Here is a 16,894-nt window from a genome sequence, read left to right as displayed (position 1 = left end):
GGAGAGACTGTAAAAGGATCTGGATTTATGGGATCTGATTTGCTCTCATTCCCACTGCTATAAATAGTGACTAGCTCCATTGATGTCCGTGGAGTAACACTGGCAAAATAAAAAAAAAATTGATGGAAGTGAGCGGAAGAGAAAACCTATAGTTTCTAGCTCAGGCCCTTTTCTTACTAGAGGAGTGAAATGTCCATGGGACTATGGCAGAATGTCCATGGCTAACCCCTTCCAAAGAGGACATGGACCGGATCCCTTATAACCTCCCTTGGACGTGTTGGCTGCATCTCGCTGACGTTAGCACACTACTAAAAGCAGAAATGCAAAATCCACCATCTCTGGGAAATTACAGGCTCCCTAGCTTTTAGTTTCTTTCCAACAGAATTCAAGCAGCAGATTTATCTGATTGCGCAGAGATCCGTGTGTCTAGCTCAAAGCCCGTAAAGCAGGTATTGCAGATCCCAGCTCTGAATAAATCAGCAATGTGGGAGGATGGTCTGTAGTCCATGTTTGCCTTGTGCTAATTAATACTGTTACAAAGTTCATTACCATAAGTGTGAAACTTTGGTACTAGCTGGGTATAATCCCTAGGGATGTGTTTTGCCTGACTTTAAGTGACTCTTGACTTTTTGACAAAATGTAAAATCATCCGTCAATGACCTACGCCCCCAGTGGATTTACTCCTGTGTAATCGTGAGAGATTATAAAACGACTATAGGCTTGATTCTAGACCATATTTTTAAACAGGGTTATAAGTCAGTTTGGCCTCATCCTCACTAGATGACCAAACAACTTTGAAAGCCAGTTGAAATGAGGGGGCAGGGCATTTGTTAAAATGTAATTCCTCACGTGAGCTTGAGCCCTAGCACCTGATCCAACTTCCATTGATATCAGCTGAAAGACTCTCCTTGACTCTGATGGGAGCTGAATAGACCCCCAGTGACCTCTGCTTCCATCAGTGGAAAGGCAGGTGAGCAGGCATATGCCACAATTTTTAAGATCCCTCCACGAACATTGCTGTTTGCTGCAGAATCTCAGCTTTCCTTTTAAATAACATTCTAGCCTTTGTGTTAGCCACGCTGGAAACTAACTCCAGACAACCAACAACTGTGGTGTGAATGCTACTCAACCCCGCACACCTCAATGAGGTATGAATTTCAAAGCTTGGTTGGGACCATTTATTATGGGTTTTTTAAAACATTTAATTTATAAACATCTGTGATAGTGACACAGAAACATCTTGGGGGAAATCCCATATTTTACTCTTGGGGGGATTCTGCACCAAAAAATTAAAAATTCTGCAAAATTCTGCACATTTTATTTGTCAAAATAATGTAATATAATCACTTCAGTTTCAATTGTTTTGGTAATTTATTTAAACTACAATACAGAAAAAAGTCACAATAACTATTAAGCATTTTCTAAACACATGAAAGTTAAGTTACAAACACTTGGTAACCAATACCCTGCATTCCAGTTATAATCCTGGATTTTCATTTAAATTACATTACAGAACACAAACAGACCAAAAAAAGGAGAATGTCATTTTAAATTGCTCAGACTTTCACTCATGAAAATCATACAGTTTTGCTCATCGTTGTCCTGGACCTGGCTGGGTACTTTGGGAAGTGCTTGCTTCTGATTGTCCTGACATTTTATTAACTGCTTGGTCTGTGTTATCTGCCCTCAAAGTCTTTTTTAATGGGTAAGTAAAATAAATCCTGAGCTGTAATCTAACTCTATTGTGCCACTCTGGCACAGGAAAAAAGTGAGAAAGCACATAGATCTTCCTAGCTGATTCCCTTACTTTCATTATTAAGGTTGTACATCACTCTGGCAATCTAGGGTTCTTAAAACTTTTACAGGTTTTATGCTCCTGGGGGAATTGATTGAGAATGGGAACGGTTAACTAACAATAGGAACATTAGCAATGTTACTGTGCAGGCAGGCTGCTACCTTCTGCCTCAGAGAATGAGATCAATTAACTAGCAGGCAGGCTGCTACATTTCTGCCTCGGGAACAGAGCCTTCCTCCTGCACAATACAAAGCCCTACCTCTCCACGCCCTGCGAGTCACAGTAGCAAGCGAGAGGGACAGAGTCTCAGAGTCTCTCTTGCTTGTTGGCAGGAAGGCATGCACGCCCGCCCAGTCCTGCCCCTGATGATGATCAACGTTTCCCCCACCGGAGTGCACGTCCAGCCTCCCTCCCCCTGCAGTGATTTGCATCTCTCAGGCTGCTCCAGGCATGCAGGAACAGACGCGCTGGCTGGGCTGCCAGGGAAGAGGCACATTTCCCCCTGCAGATTTCTTTTGCATTTTTCTGTGGGCGAGGGCACAGAAATAGTGTGGCCCATTGGCACAGTATTCTGTCAGCAGTAATAATATTTAAACAGAACAGCCGTTAATTTTAAGGAGAGATACAAACAAAAAGGACATCATATACAAATGATGTCAGTGGGCCATATTCTGCTCTCAGTTGCATAGAATCATAGAATCTCAGGGTTGGAAGGGACCTCAGGAGGTCATCTAGTCCCACCCCCTGCTCAAAGCAGGATCAAACCCAACTAAATCATCCCAGCCAGGGCTTTGTCAAGCCTGACCTTAAAAACTTCTAAGGAAGGAGATTCCACCACCTCCCTAGGTAACCCATTCCAGTGCTTCACCACCCTACTAGTGAAAAAGTTTTTCCTAATGTCCAACCTAAACCTCCCCCTCTGCAACTTGAGACCATTACTCCTTGTTCTGTCATCTTCTACCACTGAGAACAGTCTAGATCCATCCTCTTTGGAACCCCCTTTCAGGTAGTTGAAAGCAGCTATCAAATCCCCCCTCATTATTCTCTTCTGCAGACTAAACAATCCCAGTTCCCTCAGCCTCTCCTCGTAAGTCATGTGCTCCAGCCCCCTAATCATTTTTGTTGCCCTCCGCTGGACTCTCTCCAATTTATCCACATCCTTCTTGTAGTGTGGGGCCCAAAACTGGACACAGTACTCCAAATGAGGCCTCACCAGTGCTGAGTAGAGGGGAATGATCACATCCCCTGATCTGCTGGAAATGCCCCTACTTATACAACCCAAAATGCCATTAGCCTTCTTGGCAACAAGGGCACACTGTTGACTCATATTCAGCTTTTCGTCCACCGTAACCCCTAGGTCCTTTTCTGCAGAACTGCTGCCCAGCCATTCGGTCCCTAGTCTGTAGCAGTGCATGGGATTCTTCCGTCCTAAGTGCAGGACTCTGCACTTGTCCTTGTTGAACCTCATCATATTTCTTTTGGCCCAATCCTCTAATTTGTCTAGGTCCCTCTGTATCCTAGCCCTACCCTCCAGCGTATCAACCACTCCTCCCAGTTTAGTGTCATCTGCAAACTTGTTAAGGGTGCAGTGCACACCATCCTCCAGATCGTTAATGAAGATATTGAACAAAACCGGCCCCAGCACCGACCCTTGGGGCACTCCACTTGATACCGGCTGCCAACTAGACATGGAACCATTGATCACTACCCGTTGAGCCCGGCCATCTAGCCAGTTTTCTATCCACCTTACCGTCCATTCATCCAGCCCATACTTCTTTAACTTGCTGGCAAGAATACTGTGGGAGATTGTATCAAAAGCTTTGCTAAAGTCCAGAAATAGTACATCCACTGCTTTCCCCTCATCCACAGAGCCGGTTATCTCGTCATAGAAGGCAATTAGGTTAGTCAGGCATGACTTGCCCTTGGTGAATCCATGCTGACTGTTCCTGATCACTTTCCCCTCCTTTAAGTGGTTCAGGATTGATTCCTTGAGGTCAATCAAGGAATTGATTTTTCCAGGGACTGAGGTGAGACTGACTGGCCTGTAGTTCCCTGGATCTTCCTTCTTCCCTTTTTTAAAGATGGGCACTACATTAGCCTTTTTCCAGTCATCCGGGACCTCCCCCGATCGCCATGATTTTTCAAAGATAATGGCCAATGGCTCTGCAATCTCATCGGCCAACTCCTTTAGCACCCTTGGATGCAGCGCATCCGGCCCCATGGACTTGTGCTCGTCCAGCTTTCCTAAATAGTCCCGAACTACTTCTTTCTCCACAGAGAGCTGGTCACCTCCTCCCCATACTGTGCTGCAGAGTGCAGCTGTCTGGGAGCTGACCTTGTCTGTGAAGACAGAGGCAAAAAAAGCATTGAGTACACTAGCTTTCTCCACATCCTCTGTCACTAGGTTCCCTCCCTCATTCAGCAAGGGGCCCACACTTTCCTTGACTTTCTTCCTGTTGCTAACATACCTAAAGAAACCCTTCTCGTTACTCCTAACATCTCTGGCTAGCTGCAACTCCAAGTGTGATTTGGCCTTCCTGAGTTCACACCTGCATGCCTGAACAATACTTTTATACTCCTCCCTGGTTATTTGTCCAATCTTCCACTTCTTGTAAGCTGTTCTTTTGTGTTTAAGACGAGCAAGGATTTCACTGTTAAGCCAAGCTGGTCGCCTGCCATATTTACTTTTCTTCCTACACATCGGGATGGTTTGTTCCTGCAACCTCAATAAGGTTTCTTTGAAATACAGCCAGCTTTCCTCGACTCCTTTCCCCGTCATGTTATTCTCCCAGGGGACCTTGCCCATCAGTTCCCTGAGGGAGTCGAAGTCTGCTTTTCTGAAGTCCAGGGTCTCTGTTCTACTGCTCTCCTTTCTTCCTTGTGTCAGGATCCTGAACTCGACCATCTCATGGTCACTGCCTCCCAGGTTCCCATCCACTATTGCTTCCTCTACTATTTCTTCCCTGTTTGTGAGCAGCAGGTCAAGAAGAGCTTTTCCCCTAGTTGGTTAGATTTACACCCTTGCACCTGAGAGTGGAATTTGACCAGTGAGTTTTAATGTTTTTCATTAACTGAATATCTCAAGTAGTTTACTATGTCGAGATAAAAGAATGTTCTAATTGACTGAATTAACCACAGGGAAAAGGGCAGATCTTCAGCTGGGGTAAATCAGCAAAGTTCTGCTGCCCTGAAGAGCCACTGATAAAACATGCAGGCACCATAACCGTGTGCTATCAGCCATTTAGGAACAGCTGAGATCGCCTTGTTATTCTAACATACACAGCTCTGGAAAAATTCCAGTGACAGTAAAATCGCTGTTGAGCACTGATGTCACAAGTTTTAGCAAGCAACTACTTACCCAATAAGCATTTCGCTTCATCCTGAGCCATACATTTCCTCAGCCAAAACCATATGGGCTCAATTGTTGCTATGATTGGGGCACAAGGGGGGGCGCAAATCCCATGATGCCCCAGTGCAGCCTCACTGGCGCTTGGGTCTGGGAGCACAGCAGTAAGGGGATGCTGCGTGCCTGCTACCTCCCCCCAAGAAGTGGGTGGGGAATGGATGAAGCCAGCACAGCTGACTCAAGGACTTGGTGTCAAAAGAGTCCTTCTCTCTCCCCATCAGAGATGAGCAGCTGCAAGATGAAGTGGCGCAGCTGGGAAGCAGCCAGTTAGCTATATGACTGCTGCCTTTATTAAAGAGCTATATCAGAAAACTGCCCTCATGGATCATTCTGTCTTTCTGTTCTCTCCTCCCCTTTACTCAAGATGGGCTCTTTGCTCACTCATTCTCCAAATCATTCTCTCACTTCAGAGGCTGGGAGGAGACGGATTTGTGCTGACCTGTCATCCTGGGAACTCTCTCCCAATCTCTTCCCTCTGTCAGAGGATGGGCAGACAGCTGCTTTTTTAAACTGCCGTGACAAGTTCCTGTGCATATCAGCTGACAAAAGGGGGCACTGTCGACTCAAAAGGCCCAGCGAGGCTTGGCTTTGTTACACTAGAACTGTCCAGGAGCCATCCGGTAGTCAGATCATGCACTTTCTATGAGGGATGTATACAGGCTGCTTCATCTTGGTGTCACTAGAGAGTGGTATTCTCTTAGACTCATAGACTACTGGTGTATTTAGACATTAGTAACAGTGTCTGATAGTCCTGCCGGTTTTTCTAGCTGAGAGGGAGACCTCGTATACCTTGCTGAGGCCTGGAGAGCTGTGTGGAAGCCCTGCACAAAGCATGGCAGCTGACCATTTCCCAGAAGGAGCTGCAGAACATGGTGGGGAGAAGGTTGTAGATAATGTGGTTGATGCTCAGGCAGAAGACCCTGGAGATATAGTGGAAGGTGGACAGATATGATGTGCTCCCCTGGGTGGCAGAACTTCACGCCAGCCTTTTGATGAGGAATGGAGCCCAGCAGATGGTGAACACCACCACCATGACAAGTGTGAAGAGAGGGAGCTGGGCAGAGAGCTAGAGACACAAATAGCAGAGCAAAGACACAGTTTAGTGAGGAATGGCTGATAAACACAGGTGGGGGGCCTGGCTGATAAATGTTTGCTTCCAGTAGCTATAGGATACCTGATCCCATAGCTGTTAGCTAGGCATTAACAAGCTATCTGAGGTTCCAGAGATTCCCTGGCATAATGATTGGTTAGATGGTTGTAACCATAATCTCACAACGTTTCACAAATTAGAGCCACCAGAAGAAGATACATGAGATGAAGGTGGGTCATGAGTTGAATACTGTGGCTGCAATAATCCTTGTTTAAGGGGTTATTATGAAGGCACTGGATAATTTTATGGCCAATGACTTCTCTGATCACTGATACTATGAAAAGTTTAGTGAAACCTCACGCTTTAGGGCATATGCTGAGTGCTACAGGAGCCAGGAAGGAATCTCCCTTCCCCATGTGCACTGCACAACTGACAAGATGCATTATGGAGAGATTGAACTTTCTGCAGAAGCATCAGGGACTAGTGGCTACTAGTGGCTACGTAAGATTCTACCCTAGATGAACCCACAGTCTGATGTGATAAGATAAACCCTATACTCCAGTGAGCATCTCTGAGAACAGAAATTGGCAAGGTGAACATTGACTCATACTGTTTGGGATTAGAGAGAGTTGCCATCAAAGGAGATGCTGCCCATGAGCATCATAACAGGTCAGTTCACTGGTAAATAGAATGACGATCTGGCCAGTTCCTACAACGACAGCTCTGTACAATGTGTTTTCTGGGTACAGTCTAGGTTTAATTCACTCTGTGAGTAGCACACAATCAAGCTGGCTTCCTCTTTGGTGAAGTTGTTCTTAACGCTGCCCTTCTTCTCTGTGGTAGGAGAGTGATACACAGGAGTACTGGTAAATCTGGTCTTCATTTTCCAACTCCAGTCTCTTGATGTGCCTCAGGACTAATGTTGTATCTTTTGCTCTTTATACAACAAATTTAATATGAAGAAAACACATGGGCACAGTGTGGTCAAAGGAACGATGTTTACTAACTATAAACAACATGCATAAGCTAGCTGGGTAGGAGCACTGCTGCTTTGGCAAAATTCTACCTATTTAACAGATCAAGGTTCACAAATTATTTAAATGAACACTACCCAATTCCTGTGCACTACAGTAAGAAAAGTCTGATATTGCTGTTATGTGACAAGAGTCACTACCCACTGATTCCAATACACATAATCTGCAATGGGGAGACCCTGCAATGCAAACCCTGAGATACTCAAGTTAACCCACAGATCAATTATGAAATTAGTACACTTGAGAGCACCTTTTTACACCTTGCTGACAATGTAGCACTGATTTTTTCCAAAGTCCGTGGACATTAGCACCAGAAGAGAAGTGGAAAGGTGGGTGAAGTACGAGAAGACAGGTGGCAGAGACGCGATGTAAAGCCATGGGACACAGAGAATGATGCTAACAAAAGCAGAGACTGGATGGCGTCAGCTTTCAGGGGTGCTGTGAGGTTTGTAAAGCTCCTTGAAGTCTTTAGATGAAAGCTCCTGTGTACAGACAGTGCAAAAGGCCTTAGAACCCTGTTTCCTGGAGTGGGTTCTTGCTCCTGGGAGAGGGATTTTGTGACTTTTTTTTTAATTCAAAAGGACAGTTGATTTGGAGAAAACTGTGTCACTGAAAATTCTCTTTCTATTAGTGCCTTTGCTCCTGCAGTACTTGTCTCTAATACATGTTCTAAAACCTCACAGAGTCCTTGGGGTAGAATAATTTATAAGGGAAAAAGCAAAGTCTGCCCATCCTTCATCCTGACTGAATGCAGGAATATAGTCCCTCCACAGTGCAGCCCCCCAGAGCCTCTCCACTGCAGTTTCCAGAATTCAGCCCAGGGCTGGTCCTTTCTCCCTCTCCCCAGCAATTGTTTGGTAAGGCAGCCCCCTGATAGGCTCCTTTTTAAATTCAGGATGTTCAAGGAGGCATCCAGGCCTTCTAGAGCTTCATCTCTGCTGGTGATAACCCTGTATATACCACACTAATGGTGCAGAGCACCAGTGTGTCCTGAGACGTTCCCTGGGAAAGCGAAATGCTACCTGAGTCACATACCAATCGGTCTCAACCACTGGACTCCTTTTCACATTCATGCCTGTGAAGCCAGAAGTGACTCTGCAATGGCAGACCACATATGGAGATGGGCAAGGAGGATATCTGCGCACCTTGGAGTATTGTTCACCCGCCATCGATAGCCAAATATATTAGTTCTCAAAGACCCATGCTCATGGCAATTGCTAAGAGAAGTAATACGTACCGTTATCACTAACCTAGACCACAAATGGACCACCCGGCCCAAGAGGAACTGCACAGAGTGGAAGGGAAGCCACTGGGGCCTACGCAAAGTTATGGTGTGGCACGCACTCTGGGTCAGAGGGGCTTGTGTTTGACACACACACACACACCCTTACTTTGGCTTAAACAAATGCTATTTTTCTGCAAATCCAGCAGTGACCTTTGAAGAAACAGCCACTCTGTCTACCGTCTGACAAAAGTCATGTAATGTTCAGGGAGCAGTCGGTTGGCAGGTTTGTCATGGAACTGGGCCCAGCACTTTCATTAACTGCCCCAAGTACTCAGCACAGCCTGAGCCTGCTCACACTTCTGGAAACATCTAGTTCACACTGGGCATGCTCAGAGATTTAAGGTTTCTCCATACAAGAAAGTTGCATTGATTTAACAATGAATTTTAAACTGATTTAACTAAACTGGTGCAAACCCATGTGTGGACATTCCGGTTTTGGTTTGAACTGGCTGATTTAGCTAAACTGAAATAAATCACTCTTAAGCCAAACTGAGAATGTCCACACGGCCTTTTACCCAGGTTTAACTAAATCATATTTTTAAAAATCTCATATAGCAAGACCTTAACATAGCCTTTCTCCTGGCAACACTTCATCTCCTCATTGGCTTTACAGCTCCCCCGTGCGGTAGGGAGGTGATGTATTACTTGTTGAGTACTGGGAGAGGGACACTGGTGTGATGAAGTGGGACTGTTCTTAATGTTTCCTCTGAATACTGTGTGGGTGCCTCAGTTTCCCCTCTGCATTTCTTAAGTCTCCAGTGTGCATAAATGGCCGACACTCTGTCTCCTGGCAACAAATGGCCGGGGCCCTTCCCCCCTGCAAGTGGATGGCTAAAGGTGAACAAAAAGATCAGGTGACCTCCTGGCCAGGGAAAGAGACAAAGCCCAGAAAGGAGGGGCTGGAGGGGTTTTCAGTTTGGAGCTGGCTGGGGACGAGGAGTGAAGGGCAGACGTGGGGCTCTGGCTCACTGCTCCCCAGAATGGACCCAGCTGAGGGGTTCCGTTCTCTGTATCTACAAGCTCTGTTTTAGACCCTGTTCCTGTGATCTAATAAACCTCTGTGTTACTGAATGGCTGAGAGTCACGTCTGACTGCAAAGTGGGGGTGCAGGACCCTGTGGCTTCCCCAGGATCCCGCCTGGGCGGACTCGCTGTGGGAAGCGCACGGAGGGGCAGAGGATGCTGAATGCTCCAAGGAGAGACCCAGGAGGTGAAGCCGTGTGAGCTTCTTGCCCTGCAGACAGTCTGCTCCAAGGGAGAGGAGGCTCCCCAAAGTCCTGCCTGGCTTTGTGGGGAGCAGTTCCAGAGCATCGCCCGGGGACTCCGTGACAACTGGTCAGTAGTTTTGCTCTTTGCTTCCTCTCTATCTTTGCGCCAGTGAGTCTTTGGTGACACAGCTGGATGTATAAATTATGAAACGAGGTGGATTCTTAGAGCCCCACTATGTGCAGAGAAAGGCATCATCCTTCCCTGAGGAAAGCATGACAATCCCTTGAAAAATGTACTAAAGCTGAACAGACTTAGTGATCTGGAGCAAATCTGGGATCCCTCTCCTGGGGGCTAAGCATACTAGGCACATGCAACGTTAAAGGTGACACTAGGGTGACCAGATAGTAAGTGTGAAAAATCAGGGCAGGGCAGGAGCCCATATTAAAAAAGCCCCAAATATCGGGACTGTCCCTATAAAATTGGGACATCTAGTCACACTAGATGACATATTCCACTGATTTAGAAAATGTTTCCCAGCTCCTTTTCTGGACATATTCACTAGTGGCTGCAGCTGGTTTTCCTGGTTTTGTACCTTTTCTTTCTCTACTCCTTTCCTCTTGCCACCCTTCTTGGAGCCCTGGATAAAGGACTCCCTGGATGGGAACTGTTAAGGGAAGAGCACAGAACCTGTAAGGGAGAAGCCCCGGGGTATTATGAACAGGGCTGCCGGCAGAACAAGCAGTGCTTGGATTACCCAACACAGTGTTCCAAATCCAGCTTTCTCTGGGGTGATTTGCGCTGCCTTCTGCTGCCCTGCTTGGCTGCTTCTGTCTCTCTAATGATTCCTGGAGAAATCTGTGGCCATGACTGGTCAGATCCGAACATAATCCCCACTGGACACAGATGCACTGCATTTCTCCCTGTCTGTAGCTCTCTGCCTTTAATCTCCTCTAATGCTCTGAATGCTAACAGTGACATGCTGCCTTGCTTTTTGCCTATTGTTTTCATTTTCTTGTCCAAACGATGCACACGCAGATCAAGGTCATGACGTTTTTCAATGCAGCCTGAACAAAATGCTGTAAAACCTGGCCCCATTTCCATGGAATTTGGGCTGGGGAGAGCTAACTTAGTCTGCTTGGGTTAGCCAAGGCAACTCTCCACAGAGCAAAGGCACCCCCAGCCCCAGGAATGGTATTAAATACCATTTGGGGGGGCTAACAGGGCCGTAGAGACATGCACGGGGCAGTGCGATGAATCTGCAAGATGCTGCGGAAGCTAGAGCACTATAGTGAGGTGCAGCAGGATTTCTTTCCCTGTAGGACGCGGGGTGGGGATACAGAAAAGCTCTAAAGGAGCCGGGACTCAGAGAGGAAATAGGACATGCTAGTGCCGCTGAGGTGGGATGCTGGCAGGCTACCTGCCTGAGAGCTGCATGGTTGAGACCTTACTATTGTCCTGTCTCTGTTCTCAACAGGGAGCCAGAGCCAGCTGCCCTGGGTGCAGGAGCTCAGTACGGGTTCTAGGAGCAAAGAGCCCAGACACCTGCCCCCTCCCGACTCCAGAGCCCAGGGATCAAGAGGAAGAAACAGCCTGATGCTCAGTCCCAGGCTTGTGTGGAGGTTCCTGCGTGCTGCCCTCTCCTTCCCCCAGGGCATGCTGGGACCTGCAGCTGCCAGGGACCCTCTAGCTCCCTCCCCTCCCCCCAGCAGTGTCTTCCACGTGCAAGCTGGGCGGCCAGCAACACTGCAGCCCATTTCTCTGGGGAAAAGGAAATTCTGCACGCATAATGTTAATTTCTGCAAAAATCTGCATTGCACAGTGGCGCAGAATTCCCCCAGGAGTAGTCACTCTGAGCTTCTGAAATGGATGGGAAAGGATCCACTGCTGATGGTTCATATCAGCACTAGTGACACTGTGTCATGAGGTATTTTGCAGATTGTAGGTGATTTCAGGGAACTCAGAAGGGTACTGAAGAAGTACATCCCAGTAATCTTCTCTGAGATCTTCCTTGTCCCACGAGCAAAGGAACACAGAAGGCTGAAGTCTCTGGAAGGGAACTGCTGTCTAAGTAAGTGGTGTCACATGGAAGATTTTGGTTTTGTGGAACATTGGTATAGTTTGGATGGCCTCCACCTCAGTAGAAGTGGATCAGTCTTCTCACGGACAGGCTGTCTGGATTATTAATAAGAAACAGGGAGGGTAAAAAGAGGGAAGATCTGAGCACTCAGCACAAAATTGAGATATTGAGAACAAAATTAATCAAAGAACCAAAGACATGAAGAGAAGAAGTTCTTTAATTGCCGATACATTGATGCTAGGATCCTGGGAATAAATAACAAGAGGCATTGGAATTGCTCATTTATGAGGATATATTTGATCTAGTTGGTATTACTGAAACCTAGTGAGATGATTCCTAGGACTGGGATATTAAAATTAATGGTTATAAGCTATTTGATCAAGTGGTCAAAAGGGGATGGAGAGTGCTCCGGCCCTGAAAGAGTTAAAAGGCAGCCCTTGGAGAGGGCTGGGGCGGACAGCCAATCAGAAAAGGCTGGGAGGCAGCCAATCAGGGCCAGGCTGGGCCCTATAAAAGGTCTGCAGGGCTGAAAGGCAGGCAGTCTTTCTCCAGCCTTGGAGAGAGATGGACCTGGCTGCCTGAAAGAGGAAAAGGGTACCTTGGACAGCGCAGTGCTGGGGAAGGGCAGGAGCAGCTATAGGAGCTCCAACCTGGAAAATTCCCAGGCTGAGGCCTTGCTGTCAGGGCCGGAGGAGGTACTAGGGCTGTGGGGAGGCAGCCAGGGGAGGAGGAGGCAACAGGTCCAACCCCCGGCCGATGATGAGTGACCACTTCAGACAGCAGTTTGCCCCTGAGGGAAGGGGCTAGATGAAAACTGGCAGTGGATCACCGAGGCAAGATGGGATTAGGGGATTGGGGTTCCCTGGGGAGGGGAGGACCCCAAGTGTGGGAGTACTGCTGCAGGCAGTACCCAGGAGAAGGGGCACTGTGGGCCGGGAGGGATGTGGGTCTGAAGTATAGTGGTGGAGATTAATAATGAAAGACAAGTAGCGACAGCACCAGAGACACTGGCCAGCAGGAGGCGCTCCTAGGCTGGGATGAGCTAATTCCCAAATAACCAGCAGGAGGCGCCACGGTGGTGAGAGCACAACCTGTTAGAGGCACTCTGTGTAAAAATGGCATTACCTGCTTCTAAATCACTGATAACCCTGAAACTTTTGATCTTGAATGCTTACGCATCACTGTCCTAACAAATCAAGCATTATTAGTTGGTGTCTGCTATGGACCACAAATCACACTAGGGAACAGGATAACCGGCTCCTTATGCACCTATTTTTGTTTAAGAAAAAAAACCTGTGTGATGATGGGGGACTCAAATTTAGGTGACATATGCTTGAGGTTTCATGCTGCCAGTATCAAAACATCCATGGAATTTCTAAATATTATTGATGATAATTTCCCTACTCAGAAAGATTTCCATCCAACATGGGGGAATTCTATATTAGAACTCTTCTTGACAGATAAAGAGGAATTGAACACAATGCTAAAAATCAATGGTAGCTTAGGTACAAGTAATCATGACTTGATCACATTTATAATTTGCAAACCAAATAAAGTCCAGACCAGTAATATATATGTAGGTATAGTTGGTGCTTTTAAAGGGCCAATTTCACAAAGCTGAAAATGATGAGGAAAATCAGCTGGGAGGGAGTATTTAATCCAAAAAATCTGATTGATAATTATGACTTGTTTAAGAACACTTTACTAAATGACCCAAAAGCCGTAATCCCACAATTGAGGAAGAAGGTCATGTTGATTTTTTTCAAAGGCCTGATTTAGAGGGGAAGTGAAGTCAGTTGTAAAATACTGAATAATATATAACAAATGGAAGAAAGGTGAAGTTGGTAGGAATGAATATAAATCAGAAGTTAGGAATTGTAAAAAATTGGAGGGGGTTCAGAGATGAGCCATGAAACTTATTAAAGGATTAGAAAACATGCCTTCTAGTGATAACTCCGAGAGCTCAATCTGCTTGGTTTAACAAAGAGAAGGTTAACGGGTGACTTTATTACAGTCTATAAGTACCTACACAGGGAACAAATATTTAGTAACAGGCTCCTCAGACTAGCAGAGAAACGTATTACTCGATCCAATGGCTGGAAGTTGAAGCTAGACAAATTCAGACTGGAAACAAAGGAGTAAAAATACCAGTATACTGGACACAGACTAGAAAGCCATCATCGATTGTTGGGCCAATATTTTAACAGTCTACTCAGTCATCCATATGTATTTCAGAAGCTGCTATCGATGGTATACCACAGTTTCTGATACACAAAGAACTCACTAGACCTCAAAGTATTATGGAGACAGAAGCCACCATCAAACAATTGTCGCAAAGCAAGGCACTTGGCTTAGATAGAATATTGCTAGAAGTCTATAAGCATGGTGGTTATTGCACATCTCAAATGCTCATGTGATTCTTCAACATTATCTGGGAGCAGGAGACCATGCCTCAAGGTTTCAAAGATGCTTCAGTTGTCCATATATACAAATAAATGCAAAGGTGACCAAGCAGTCTGCAACAACCATCATGACATCTCGTATCTTTCCATTTCTGGGAAGATTTTGGCATCTGGCGTGCTGAACAGACTCTCCACCATTGCCGGTGATAACATCATCTCAGAGAGTCAGTGTGGCATTCGCACGGGAGACTCAAAATGGTGGGTGTGATTTTTGCTGCTTGCCAATACAGGAAAAGTTGCAGGAACATTGGCCTGCTAAACCTAGGGTTGTGAGTTCAATCCTTGAGGGGGCCACTTAGGGATCTGGGGCAAAAATCAGTACTTGGTCCTGCTAGTGAAGGCAGGGGGCTGGACTCGATGACCTTTTGAGGTCCCTTCCAGTTCTAGGAGATAGGTATATCTCCAATTAAAAAAACAAAAAAACAACCATTACCTCTATGTGGTATTTGTAGCCCTGATGAAGGGCTTCAACACTGCTAGTCACAAGGCAGATCTTGCACAAACTTGGATGCACACACAAATTCATCACCATCTTGCACTCATTCCATGATCATATGCTGGCTAGAGTGCTGGAAAATGGTGCTTTGTCAGAGCCTTTCTGTCATGAAAGGAATTAAGCAGGGTTGTGTGCTAGCTCCTACACTATTTACCATTCTCTTTGGTGCTATGCTGCTAGATTCTTTCAAAGACTGTGACCGGGGCATTTACATGCACTTCCACACAATCTCCAGCATTGTCATGCTCGCACCAACGTGCTTGACCTGCTCATAGGAAGTTCCTCGTCACGGATGACTGTGCACTCATAGCACATACCGCGGAAGACAGGCAGCATCTAACTGACTGTTGTTCTAGATCAGCAAAGCAATTTGGACTTGCTATCAGCCTCAAGAAAACCAAAGTACTTTATCAGCCAGGGAAAATGCATTCTGCCCCTGTAATTGCAATTGATGAGACACTGCTTAATGCGGTAGAAAAATTTTGCTAGCTTTATCCAATAATGCCATGATTGATGATGAAATCACATAGCTCATTTCTTAAGCCAGTTCTGCCTATGGTTGACTTTGTCAACACCTGTGGGATGTAAGAGGCATTGAGCTTCACACCAAGTTTACTGTCTATTGTGTGATCATGTTAAGCTCTCTTCTCTACAGCTATGAAACATGGACACTCTACAATGGGCACTTGAAACAACTTGAGGATTTTCACATGCACTATCTGCATCCCATTTGTAACATCAAGAGGTCAGACAGGACACCAAACATCGAAGTCTTGGACCAGTTAAAAAGTTTTAAAGGATTTAAGGTTGATGTGACACTGGCAGACCAGGTGCCAGCTCATGCCAAGGCCTCAGGCTGCACTGAACACTTAGCTGGAAACCAGTCTGGCTCACCTGTGTGTTACCATTATCAGAATAGATACTAGATGTTAAGTTGATAAGAATGTGCTTAGACTTTATAAAAATGCATGTAGGATGCTGCATGTATTAATCTCATGTATAATCTCTATAGCCCAGAGTATAAAGTTATATTGAGCATTTGCACTGTAAAACCTCTGTAATTGTATAACTCACCAAACAGGAAAAGAAGCATTAATTAACGTAAAGTGTTCATCGTGCATAAAAGATGGCCCGTTGAAGGCAAATGAGGTATCGTGTAACATCAAAGGACAGAAACTTTGTTGATTGCATTCCTAACTCCCTCCAGGAAGTTCAGACCTATGCATGAACTCATCCTATCAATTTTGGACTCTGGAGAGGAGGGGATAAAATCCATAACAAGAAGAAACTGAATTGCTGACAGATTAGTACATCTGTCACCTTTTGAAACCATAGACTGAACTCAATTGTGTGTATATGTTGCCTGCATTAACCAGTAACTCTCTTATTTCCTAGTTAATAAACCTTTAATTAGTTTATTACAGGATTGGCTAAAAGCATTGTATTTGATTTGAAATTTAAGGTACAAATTGACCTGGGATAAGTGACCGGTCTCTTGGGATTGGAAGCAACCTGAATATTTTCTGATTATTTTTTTTTGGTGTAAGTGACTATTTATCACACAGTCCAGCTTGCCTGGCTGGCAAGATAGACTGGAGTGTACAAGGGGACTCTCTGTGACTCCATTGTAAGACTATTGTAGTAATTTGGGAGTTCACATTTGTTACTGGGTTGGTGAAATCTAATTAGAGAACATACCACCAATTTCAGGTGTCTGCCCTGGCTTTTGACAGTCTCCTCTGAGGTTGGCATTCTTGGTCATGAGCCACTCCAGACAGAGTGCCAGTTGATAGTATAGATCTTCTAAGCATTAGACATATCACACAGCAGTATCCTCTTTGCGCATTTTTGTTTAGTGTTCTTATACGAGATTTTTAGTAATTTCAATATACTAAGGAAAAACTAAAGAAATTCCCAGGCAAAAAGTTTTGACAGTAGATATCAATAGTTTAAGATTAAAAAACATTATAGGAATGTTGTAATTATCCCAGAATCAAGCAATGTAAACCCAGGAGATTCAGAGATAAGGTTACATGGAAAA

Source organism: Mauremys mutica, chromosome 21, assembly GCF_020497125.1.
Source record: "Mauremys mutica isolate MM-2020 ecotype Southern chromosome 21, ASM2049712v1, whole genome shotgun sequence".
NCBI classification, from domain to species: domain Eukaryota; kingdom Metazoa; phylum Chordata; order Testudines; family Geoemydidae; genus Mauremys; species Mauremys mutica.
Note: the sequence above shows the minus strand (reverse complement) of the source record.